General features: G+C 41.3%; 1 protein-coding gene and 1 pseudogene across 1 annotated transcript in view; one reads left to right on the top strand and one right to left on the bottom strand.

The window, feature by feature from the left end:
• Window positions 1-4,977, bottom strand: part of ZNF169 (zinc finger protein 169) — a 56,743-nt gene extending 51,766 nt beyond the window's left edge. The window contains exon 1 of the mRNA XM_024117183.3: window positions 4,918-4,977. The gene's annotated coding sequence lies outside the window, so the exon portion shown is untranslated. The remainder of the gene's footprint in view (window positions 1-4,917) is intronic.
• LOC102989259 (heterogeneous nuclear ribonucleoproteins A2/B1-like) lies at window positions 4,620-8,441 on the top strand (annotated as a pseudogene).
• Window positions 8,442-12,631: the final 4,190 nt, after the last annotated feature.

Raw genomic sequence — 12,631 nt, 5'->3', positions numbered from 1 at the left:
AAGCTACAGTCATCAAGACAATATGGTACTGGCACAAAAACAGAAATATAGATCAATGGAACAGGATAGAAAGCCCAGAGATAAACTCACACACCAATGGTCAAGTAATCTATGAAAAAGGAGGCAAGGATATACAATGGAGAAAAGACAGTCTCTTCAATAAGTGGTGCTGGGAAAACTGAACAGCTACATGTAAAAGAATGAAATTAGAACACTCCCTAACACCATACACAAAAATAAACTCAAAATGGATTAAAGACCTAAATGTAATACCGGGACACTATAAAACTCTTAGAGGAAAACATAGGCAGAACACTCTATGACATAAATCACAGCAAGATATTTTTTGATCCACCTCCTAGAGTAATGGAAATAAAAACAAAACAAATGGGACCTAATGAAACTTAAAAGCTTTTGCAAAGCAAAAGAAACTAAAAACAAGATGAAAAGACAACCCTCAGAGTGGAAGAAAATATTTGCAAATGAATCAACGGACAAAGGATTTATCTCCAAAACATATAAACAGCTCATGCAGCTCAATATTAAAAAAAAAATAACGCAATCCAAAAATGGGCAGAAGACCTAAATAGACATTTCTCCAAGGAAAATATACAGATGTCCAAGAAGCACATGAAAAGCTGCTCAACATCACTAATTATTAGAGAAATGCAAATCAAATCTACAGTGAGGTATCACCTCACACCAGTTAGAATGGGCATCATCAGAAAATCTACAAACAGCAAATGCTGGAGAGGGTGTGGAGAAAAGGGAACCCTCCTGCACTGTTGGTGGGAATGTAAATTGAAACAGCCACTACAGAGAACAGTATGGAGGTTCCTTTAAAAACTAAAAATAGAAATACCATATGACCCAGCAATTCCACTACTTGGCATATACCCAGAGAAAACTATAATTCAAAAAGACACATGTACCCCAATGTTCATTGCAGCAGTATTTACGATAGCCAGGTCATGGAAGCAACCTAAATGCCCATCGACAGACGAATGGATAAAGAAGATGTGGTACATATATACAATGGGATATTACTCAGCCATAAAAAGGAATGAAATTGGGTCATTTGTAGGGACATGGATGGATCTAGAGACTGTCATACAGAGTGAAGTAAGTCAGAAAGAGAAAAACAAATATCGTATATTAACACATATATGTGAAACCTAGAAAAATGGTACAGATGAACCAGTTTGCAGGGCAGAAATTGAGACACAGATGTAGAGAACAAACGTATGGACACCAAGGGGGGAAAGTGGCGGGGGCAGGTGGTGGTGGTATGAATTGGGAGATTAGGATTGACATATATACACTAATATGTTTAAAATGGATAACTACTAAGAACCTGTTGTATAAAAAAATAAATAAAATTAAATTAAAAAAATAAAAAAATAAAGGCATGAAGGAGTACAACTGCATGGAATAGAATATATTCCCATGTGACTGTAAGACAGAGTCCAATCAGAGTGAAGAGTAAAGGATAATTCTGGAAAGGTGGGTTGGGGGGGCAATTCAGAATTGATAATAATCATCACCACAACTCACTTTTCCCTGAGCACTCACTGTGCACCAGGCACCCCAACCACTTCAAAAGCACAGGCACATTTCCACCTCACAACAACCCTGACATTGCTATCAGCCCCATTTTACAGATAAGAAAAAGGGAGGTACATAGAACAGAAGCAATATCCAAGGTCACAGAGTCAATAGATGGTGGAGCCTAAGAGTCCAACTTCAGAGCCCAAAGGGAGGGTCCTTTTTTAACACACAAACTAGAACACGGGGGAAGACAAATTATGCTGAGCTAACACAAAGGTGAGGGGAGAGGAGAAAGGGAAGAAGAATTGACAGGATTTAACAGCTCATCAGAGTAGTGAGAAAATCTGTAAAACACAAGGAGGCAAGAAGAACGCTGAGGTCAAGGAGTAAGTGCCCAGAGGTGGACTCCTGCTATTAACAAAGATCAGCAAGGCAAGAGTGGGTATAAAGAAAGGGGAAGGGGGGTTCCCTGGTGGCGCAGTGGTTGAGAGTCCGCCTGCCGATGCAGGTTTGTCCCCGATGTAGGGGACTCGGGTTCGTGCCCCGGTCCCGGAAGATCCCACATGCCGCAGAGTGGCTAGGCCCATGAGCCATGGCCACTGAGCCTGTGCATCCGGAGCCTGTGCTCTGCAACGGGAGAGGCCACAACAGTGAGAGGCCAGCGTACCACAAAAAAAAAAAGCGGGGGGGGAAGGGGGGATTCAGAAGACAGAATTCCAAATATTTCCCTGTTCATGTCTCTTAACTGGGTTAAGAGAGTAGGATTTGAACTGTAGCAAGGCATTTTGAGACAAATGGGGTAACTGAACACAGGCTGAATACTAGATGACATTAAGGAATTATGGTTAATTTTGTTGGGTGTGCCATTTGGTATAAAGGTTGTTTTCTTTAAACTCCTGATTCAAAAACGATGCACATTGAAGTATTTACAGGTAAAATACCTGGGATTTGCTGCAAAATACTACAACAGAGAAAACTAAAAGAAAGAGAAGAGCAGAATGTTAACAACTGCTGAAGCTGAGGGGTACAAAGATGCTCTTTCAGTATTCTCACTACTTTTGGCTGCATTTGTAAAATTTTCATAATAAATTTTAAATGTAATAACTCCATCTCCTTCTATACCCCCAAAAAAGGAAAGGAGAAAAAACTTTATGGGGATGGGGGTAGGGGTGGGTGGTATGTGGACTTCATACACTGGTCTGATTCCAGCCTTCTGCTGGTGTCATTAATGTCACCATTACTGTTAGGGGCTGAGACCAATGATCAGGAGAAAATGAACATATATTTTATCTTTATCAGCATTAGATGTATGAGACAAACGTGAAAAATAGAGCAGCTCCTTTTAAATTTTCATTAAAACTTTGAAAGTTTTTTTTGTTTTTTTTTTCGGTATGCGGGCCTCTCACTGTTGTGGCCTCTCCCGTTGCGGAGCGCAGGCTCCGGACGCACAGGCTCAGCGGCCATGGCTCACGGGCCCAGCCGCTCCGCGGCATGTGGGATCCTCCCGGACCGGGGCACGAACCCGCGTCCCCTGCAACGGCAGGCGGATTCTCAACCACTGCGCCACCAGGGAAGCCCTAAAACTTTGAAAGTTTTAATAGCTCCAAAGTAAAAGTTACTTAATCCTCTACTACACCATTTCCCTCTCTAGAAAATGAGAATTCAACTACCTAATGTGCAAGGTGACTGAGAAAATAAAATATGGCAGTGAATAGAAAGCACACTGCCAACACAGGACTACTGCTAACAAAACAGTACTTTTCACCATCGTTGTTTTGGCAGCACTCTAAGGCCCTGAGAATACAACAGTGTGAATGTATATGGAGAGAAACAATGCAGGACAATGCAGGAGCAACTCCGGAGAAGATGGAAAGCCCTGAATGAGGGCACAGGAATGTGCTCCTTCAAGAACAAGCCTGGCTTCCTGGGAAACCACCTGCAGCTGTGCCCCAAAGGGATTATGACTTTGGCATAAGATATCAAGGACACACCCTCCATTATGACCAAAGACAAGAACACAACAAGGAAGTGGTACCCATCTGAGGCAGGGCTGCCAGGCCCCTAGGAGTTCTCTCCTCCCTAACTGGCAGTCCCCTCTGGATGTGAGGGAGCAGAGTGCTCCAGGGCAAACCTGGTACCACAGAAGTGGTTCTGGCCTCAGGATTCTCTCCCAGCACAAACAGCAGGCTGGAAACTGCTGATATCCAGCATGACATTAATCTTCTATGTGCCTATGGGGGTTATTGAACGTTATTGAAATGAACGTCATATTAGCATGTACCAGACACCCGTTTTACCCTTTCCACACTCCCAACAGCCCCAGGAGGTTCAGCACCTTGCTCAACGTGACTATGAGAGTGAGGCAGACCTGGATTTGAACTCTCCCTGTGGAGGGCGGGGCTCCCACAGCAGGCCTGGGATAGGCCCCGAGGGAAAGGCAATGCCCAAAGAGACACACACTTGAGGTTGCAGATTTGGGGGAGAAAGGATAGGGCTCTTATTCATAAGTGGTGAATCTGTGCGATGAATCCAGGAGACCTCATGGCTACTTCTGTGTATATTTACAATGTTTTCATAATGCAAAATTTAAAATAAAACTTAAGTCTGGACGTCTTACCACCCACTCCTCTCTCCCATCCCCAGTAATTCAGGGAGTCAGCCACCAGCCCCCTGGGGGTTGAGGAAAGTTCCCTGCCCCATGGGCTGCACTCCACTTGCTCCACTCCACGCTCCTGGAAGAGCCCCAGCGCCGGAGGAGCCAGACAACTTCTGGAGTCGCAGATCTGGGCACAAGGACGCCCCACGCAAACCCGGGGATGTCTGACTCCCATCAGGCCCTTCCAACTCCCCCAGGAGCCTGCGGGCCCTGATGCCGCTGACCCAAGTCGTCCTCCCCACACCAATCAAGGCAAGTCTGGGTGTTTGCCCCAGGCCAGTCCTTCCCCCCAAATCCGGGACATCGGGGCCAAGCGGCGCCTCCATCACCATGGTTGGCACCACCCAGCCGCGCTCCCCAATTAAGACCCAGGAAGGATGCCCGAGCCGCGCTCCCCCATTAAGACCCAGGAAGGATGCCCGAGCCGCGCGCCCCAGCAATGGAGACGTCTGCTCCGGGCGAGGGGTACTTATGTCCCCCAAATCACCTGCACCAGTCCAGACCCCTCCGGGATAGGACGCTGGCTCCCCAGCACCGCCGGACAGCGCGAGCCAGCCCACAACCCCTACTAGGCGGACTGCGTCCGACCCCGTCCGGAAAACAATCAAACCTCAAGGAACCCGCGGACAGGGCGGACCAACCCCGCCTGCCCTCGCCAAGTTTTCCCAACCCTCTATCCCCGGGAGTCAGCGGCCATGGGCGGGATTGCTCACCACGAGCGTTAAAAGATGGTCACAATGTCCAGAAACACGACTGCGCGAAGCGGAAGTGCGATACCCACAATACCTCTGGGCGGGACTACAATACCCAAAATGCCCCGGAGCGCGACGCAGCACTATCCAGACGGCTCCGAAGCTCAAGACCGTACTCGCCAGATCACCGGTGGGCGCGGGACTACATTACCCACAATGCGCCGGGGCGCGGGCACATTTCCCCACTGCACCCGGTTGTTCAGCTCCAGTACGCCTCCCTTCTGCTCCGTTGGAACCCGCGCTCAATATCCATAATGACAGCCACTTGGGCTCTGGGAGAAATTGTGGAAAATTAGATAAGTAAAATCTAGTAAAGTGACTTTCAGGTACATTAGAAGGGTGGTTCAGGTGGTTCAGGTGAGCACTAAAATCTTTCTTTTTTAACTTGTGGGGTCCTCTTAGTTTTTAGTCACCTAGATGTGTACTTGTCCTCCATACTGCAGATTCACCCTAGTGTTTTTATATTTAAATAACAGCGCGTAATGAATGAACTTCTAAAATATTCCAAAGGTCCTGGCATTTTTCTTTTTTAAAGGGGAAAAATTCTGAAGTTTATTAAAAATAATAACAATAATTAGAAGAAAAAATGAGGAAAAACTAAGCATGAAGACATTTAAAGCTACAGTAACTAAAATTAAAATTATTTTACTAATACAAAAATCGCTGATTAGATGTAACAGAATAGGAAGCTTAGAAACATTTCAATATATTAATAAACTGGGCTTCCCTGGTGGTGCAGTGGTTAAGAATCTGTCTGCCAATGCAGGGGACACAGGTTCGAATCCTGGTCTGGGAAGATCCCACATGCCGCAGAGCAACTAAGCCTGTGTGCCACAACTACTGAACCTGTGCTCTAGGGCCCGTGTGCCACAACTACTGAGCCCACGTGCCACAGCTACTGAAGCCCATGTGCCTAGAGCCCGTTCTCCGCAACAAGAGAAGCCACCACAATGAGAAGCCAGTGCACAGCAAAGAAGAGTATCTCCCGCTTGCCACAACTAGAGAAACCCTGCGTGCAGCAACGAAGACCCAACGCAGCCAAAATAAATTTATATTAAAAAGTATTAATAAACAGAAATATGCTTTTTCTAGGAATTTGACGAAAGTGTTTTCAGATTACTTCCTATTTACTCAAAATGAAGTAATGAGAACCAGATTTAACCTCTTGCCTATATCAACTTTAAAAAAACAAAATATATGAAATGACAGGTTTGAAGACATTGGACATAAGACAATGAAGAGCAATGAACCCTGAGAAATAGGTAAGAAACCATATGAGACTTTGAACATCACTGGATGGAGAGAAATTTCAGGTCACAGGACAGAGAAGGGAAATCCAACTGGAGGGTCCTTTCCTCAATTGTCAGTTGAGTGCCACCCAATGTGCACATGTGCAACCCCCCAGGAAAGAAACTGAAAAAGATTAGAGAGAAATACCATGAGCTCATATAGGGCCAGGAATAGTGCCTGTTCCTGCCAGACAGAGTGGAAAGCTTCATAATCCACATGGTGTGGAGTAAAGAATTCTCACAAGAATTTTGCCTCAATGACAGGCAAAATTAGGCCTAAATGCCTGATTGAGAGAATCTTTACATTAAATTTAGGGGAGAAGTATGTCAAATATGTTTCAGAAATCTTAAAAGTCACTTTCATTTTTACATGAATCATGTATGCAGAAATATACATATTCTTATATTAAAAAATTTTGAAGAAACTAGATTCAAGGTTTCCCATAAAATGAGCAGTAAATTTAATAAAATTCACTTAAAATAGCATTTGCATATATTTCAACACCTCAAAGTAATTCTAATATATATCTGGATGACTGTATTGATGATATTTATCAAAAAATGGTGATAAATAATAAAACCCAGTTTGCTCTATTATTAACATTTTAATATAAAACTATAATAATCAGTGTGACAGTAATGCAAGTCAGCTGAATGGAACTAAAGGGAAAGTCAATAAAATGGAAGGGAGAGAGGGAGGAAAATTGAGAAGGATGGAAAGCTTCAGTTTGGAAAGTTTGAGAAAAAATAGTTATTTGCGGAAATTAAGCTAGCTCACAAAACAAATATAAAAAGAAATCAGAGATCTAACATGAAATATAAATGATTTTGAAAACCATCTAGTGGTACGGAAGGCCTCTGCATGCATTACACTGAAGCAGAGACCATCAAGAAAAGAATGCCTCATTACAACAGTGTCAGGACAAGTATGCTCATGCTCTTGTGGATATCTCTCTCATTGTCTGGGCTGAAATCCAGCTGAAGTGACTGAGTCTGCTATTGAGAGAGAAAAGGGACATTTCTATAAACATTATTGGTGGCTTAAGCTTTGAAACCACAGAGGAAACCTTGAGGAACTACTATGAGCCATGGGGAAAACTTACAGACTGTGGTAATGAGAGATCCTGCAAGCAAAACTCAAGAGTATTTAGTTTTGTAACTTTTTCATCCATAGCTAAGGTTGATGCTGCCATGGCTGCAAAATCTCATTCGATTGATGGAAAAGTGATTGAGCCAAAATGTGCCATAGCCAGAGAGGAATCTGGAAAACTGGCACTCATGTAACTGAAAAGCTGTTTGTTGGTGGAACTAAAGAAGATACCAAAGAACATCAGCTTAGAGATTACTGCAAGGACTATGGAAAAGTTGATGTCATTTGGGATAATTACTGATAGGTAGTGTGGAAATAAAGGAGGCATTGGCAGTCTGGAAAGAAAAGAAGCATTGGGTTTATTACTTTTTTTTTTTTTTGGCTGCGCTGTGCGGCACATGGGATCCCTGATCAGGGATTGAACCCACATCCCCCGCTTTGAAAGGGCAGAGTCTTAACCACTTGACCACAAGGGAAGTTCTGGGTTTACTACTTTTGATAACCATGATCATGTGGATTAAACTGTACTGCAGCAATACCATACCATCAGTGGTCAGAAGTAAGAAAGGCTTTATCTAGACAAGAAACACAGGAATTACAAAGTTCTAGGAGTGGCAGAGGAGTCTTTGAGGGATTCGTGCAGAGGCAGTGAATTTTGGGACCAGGATCATGAGGCAAGTTTAGAGTAGGATCTGATGGATATGGAAGAGGACATGGATTTGGGGATAGCTATAATGGGTATGGAGGAAGATCTGGAGGTGGCAATTTTAGAGGTAGCACAGGTTATGAAGGAGGAAGATGAAGATATAATAGTGGAGGACCTGGATCTGGCAGCCAGAGGTGGGTAGTGGGGAGGCTACAGAGGTGATTATGACAACTATGCAGGAAAAAATTATAGAAGTGGAAATTAGAATGTTTTTAGAAATTATAATTAACAACCTTATATCTATGGTCCAATGAAGAGTGGAAATTTTGGTGGCAGTAGGAACATAAGAGAAACTTATGGTGGAGGAAACTATGGTCCAAGAGGCAGTGGCACAGTAAGGGATATGAGGCAGGAACCAACACTGAACTTCTTCCCATTTGCCGTGGGCTTTACTGTGTAACTTGCAGAGGACAAGAGCCCAGAAGTTACAACAGGTTCAGTTTATCAAAATAAGAATGTTTAGAACACTTATTATCTCACACATGCATAAATATAGAATGATATGGTAGAAGACACTACAGCAGATACGGGGAGCTCTTTGTGGATGGACTGGATTATTTAATAGCATTACCTTACTATGAAGGAAGAACTGTAAAAAAATGCCTTTGAGATAGTTTCTTTTTGTTTTTTTTTAAATATCTTTATTGGAGTATAATAGCTTTACAATGTTGGGTTAGTTTCTGCTGTATAAAAAAGTGAATCAGCTGTATGTATACATATATCCCCATATCCCCTCCCTCGTGTGCTTCCCTCCCACCCTCCCTATCCCACCCCTCTAGGTGGTAACAAAGCACTAAGCTGGACTCCTTGTGCTATGCAGCTGCTTCCCACTAGCTACCTGTTTTACATTTGGTAGTGTATATATGTGAGTGCTACTCTCTCACTTTTTCCCAGCGTACCCTTCCCACCCCGTGTCCTCAAGTCCATTCTCTATATCTGTGTTATTATTCCGGTTCTGGCCATAAATTCATCAGAATGATTTTCTTTTTTTCTGGATTCCATATATATGTGTTAGCATACAATATTTGTTTTTCTCTTTCTGGCTTACTTCACTCTGTATGACAGACTCTAGGTCCATCCACCTCACTACAGATAACTCAATTTCATTTCTTTTTTATACCTGAGTAATACTCCATTGTGTATATGTGCCACATCTTCTTTATGCATTCATCTGTCGATGGACACTTAGGTTGCTTCCATGTCCTGGCTATTGTAAATAGTGCTGCAATGAACATTGTGGTACATGTCTCTTTTTTAATTACAGTTTTCTCACGGTATGTGCCCAGTAGTGGGATTGCTGGGTCATAGGGTAGTTCTATTTTTGGGTTTTTAAGGAACCTCCATACTGTTCTCCATAGTGGCTGTATCAATTTACATTCCCACCAACATAGCAGGACGGTTCCCTTTTCTCCACATCCTCTCCAGCATTTATTGTTTCTAGATTTTTTGATGATGGGCATTCTGACCCATGTGAGGTGATACCTCATTGTGGTTTTGATTTGCATTTCTCTAATGATTAGTGATGTTGAGCATCCTTTTATGTGTTTGTCGGCAATCTGTATATCTTCTTTGGAGAAATGTCTGTTTAGGTCTTCTGCCCATATTTGCATTGAGTTGTTTGTTTTTTTTTATGTTGAGCTGCATGAGCTGCTTGTATATTTTGAAGATTAATCCTTTGTGAGTTGCTTCATTTGCAAATATTTCCTCCCATTCTGAGGGTTGTCTTTTCATCTTGTTTATGGTTTCCTTTGAAGAAGCTGTCTTTTCTCCATTGTATATTCTTGCCTCCTTTTTCAAAGATAAGGTGACCATATGTGTGTGGGTTTATCTCTGGGCTTTCTGTCCTGTTCCATTGATCTAATATTTCTGTTTTTGTGCCATTACCATACTGTCTTGATTACTGTAGCTTTGTAGTATAGTTTGAAGTCAGGAAGCCTGATTCCTCCAGCTCCATTTTTCTTTCTCCAGATTGGTTTGGCTATTTGGGGTCTTTTGTGTTTCCATACAAATTGCAAAAATTTTTGTTCTAGTTCTGTGAAAAATGCCATTGGTACTTCATAGGGATTGCATTGAATCTGTAGACTGCTTTGGGTAGTATGGTCATTTTCCAGTATTGATTCTTCCAATCCAAGAACATGGTATATATCTCCATCTCTTTGAATCGTCTGATTTCTTTCATCAGAGTCTTACAGTTTTCTGCTTTCAGGTCTTTTGTCTCCTTAGCTAGGTTTATTCCTAGGTATTTTATTCTTTTCATTGCAGTGGTAAATGGGAGTGTTTCCGTCATTTCTCTTTCAGGTTTTTTCATCAGTAGTGTATAGGAATGCAAGAGATTTCAGTGCATTAATTTTGTATACTGCTACATTACCAAATTCATTGATTAGCTCTGTTAGCCTTCTGGTAGCATCTTTAGGATACTCTATGTATAATATCATGTCATCTGCTAACAGTGACAGTTTTACTTTTTCCCGATTTGTATTCCTTTTATTTCTTTTTCTTCTCTGATTGCTGTGGCTAAAACTTGCAAAACTATGTTGAATAAAGGTGGTGAGAGTGGGCAACCTTGTCTTGTTCCTGATCTTAGAGAAAATGCTTTCAGTTTTTCACCATTGATAATGATGTTGGCTGTGAGTTTGTCATATATGGCCTTTATTATGTTGAGGTAGGTTCCCTGTATGCCCACTTTCTGGAGAGTTTTTATCATAAATTGGTGTTGAATTTTGTCAAAAGCTTTTTCTGCATGTATTGAAATTATCATATGGTTTTTCTTCTTCAATGTGTTAATATGGTGTATCACATTGATTGATTTGCATATATTGAAGAATCCTTGCATTCCTGGGATAAACCCTACTTGATCATGGTGTATGATCTTTTTAATGTGTTGTTAGATTTTGTTCACCAGTATTTTGTTGAGGATTTTTGAAGCTATGTTCATCAGTGATATTGTCCTATGGTTTTCTTTTTTTGTGACATCTTTGTCTGGCTTTGATATCAGGGAGATGGTGGCTTTGTAGAATGAGTTTGGGAATGTTCCTCCCTCTGCTATATTTTGGAAGAGTTTGAGAAGGATAGGTGTTAGCTCTTCTCTAAATGTTTGATAGAATTCGCCTGTGAAGCCATCTGGTCCTGGGCTTGTGTTTTTTGGAAGGTTTTTAATCACAGTCTCAATTTCAGTGCTTGTGATTGGTCTGTTCATATTTTCTAATTCTTCCTGGTTCAGTCTCAGAAGGTTGTGATTTTCTAAGAATTTGTCCATTTCTTCCAGGTTGCCCATTTTATTGGCATAGTGTTGCCCGTAGTAATCTCTCATGATCCTTTGTATTTCTGCATTGTCAGTTGTTACTTCTCCTTTTTCATTTCTAATTCTGTAGATTTGAGTCTTCTCCCTTTTTTTTCTTGATGAGTCTGGCTAATTGTTTATGAATTTTGTTTATCTTCTCAAAGAACCAGCTTTTAGTTTTATTGATCTTTGCTATTGTTTCCTTCATTTCTTTTTCATTTGTTTCTGATCTGATCTTATGATTTCTTTCCTTCTGCTAACTTTGAGGGTTTTTTGTTCTTCTTTCTCTAATTGGTTTAGGTGGAAGATTAGGTTGTTTATTTGAGATATTTCTGGCTCTTGAGGTAGGACTGTATTGCTATAAACTTCACTCTTAGATCTGCTTTTGCTGAATCCCGTAGGTTTTGGGTTGTCGTGTTTTCAATGTCAATTATATCAAAGCATTTTTTGACTTCCTCTTTGATTTCTTCACTGACCTCTGGGTTATTTACTAACATATTGTTCAGGCTCCATGTGGTTGTATTTTTTTACAGTTTTTTTCCCTGTAATTGATATCTAGTCTCATAGCATTGTGGTCAGAAATTTTCAATTTTCTTAAATTTACCAAAGCTTGACTTGTGAGCCAAGATACGATGTATCCTGAACAATGTTCCATGAGCACATGAGAAGAAACTGTACTCTGTTGTTTTTGGATGGAATGTCCTATAAATATCAGTTAAGTCCATCTGGTCTAATGTATCATTTAAAGCTTGTGTTTATTTATTTTCATTTTGGATGATCTGTCCATTGGTGAAAGTAGGGTGTTAAAATCCCCTACTATGATTATGTTACAGTCGATTTCCCCTTTTATGGCTATTAGCATTTGCCTTATGTATTGAGTGCTCCTATGTAAGGGTGTGTATTTACAATTGTTATATCTTCTTCTTGGATTGATCCGTGATCACAAATGCATAAATATGCATTTATTGTTTGCATATTTTCTGATGATGGCCATTCTGACCGGTGTGAGGTGATACCTCAATGTAGTTTTGATTTGCATTTCTCTAATGATTAGTGATATTGAGCATTCTTTCATGTGTTTGTTGGCAATCTGTATATCTTCTTTAGAGAAGTGTCGATTTAGGTCTTCTGCCCATTTTTGGTTTGGGTTGTTTGTTTTTTTGTTATTGAGCTGCATGAGCTGCTTGTATATTTTGGAGATTAATCCTTTGTCAGTTGCTTCATTTGCAAATATTTTCTCCCATTCTGAAGATTGTCTTTTGGTCTTGTTTATGGTTTCCTTTGCTGTGCAAAAGCTTTTAAGTTTCATT

The sequence above is a fragment of the Physeter macrocephalus genome, chromosome 9 (genome assembly GCF_002837175.3).
Source record: "Physeter macrocephalus isolate SW-GA chromosome 9, ASM283717v5, whole genome shotgun sequence".
NCBI classification, from domain to species: domain Eukaryota; kingdom Metazoa; phylum Chordata; class Mammalia; order Artiodactyla; family Physeteridae; genus Physeter; species Physeter macrocephalus.
The sequence above is the reverse complement of the archived record's forward strand: the minus strand, read 5'-3'. Positions and strand labels throughout refer to the sequence as shown.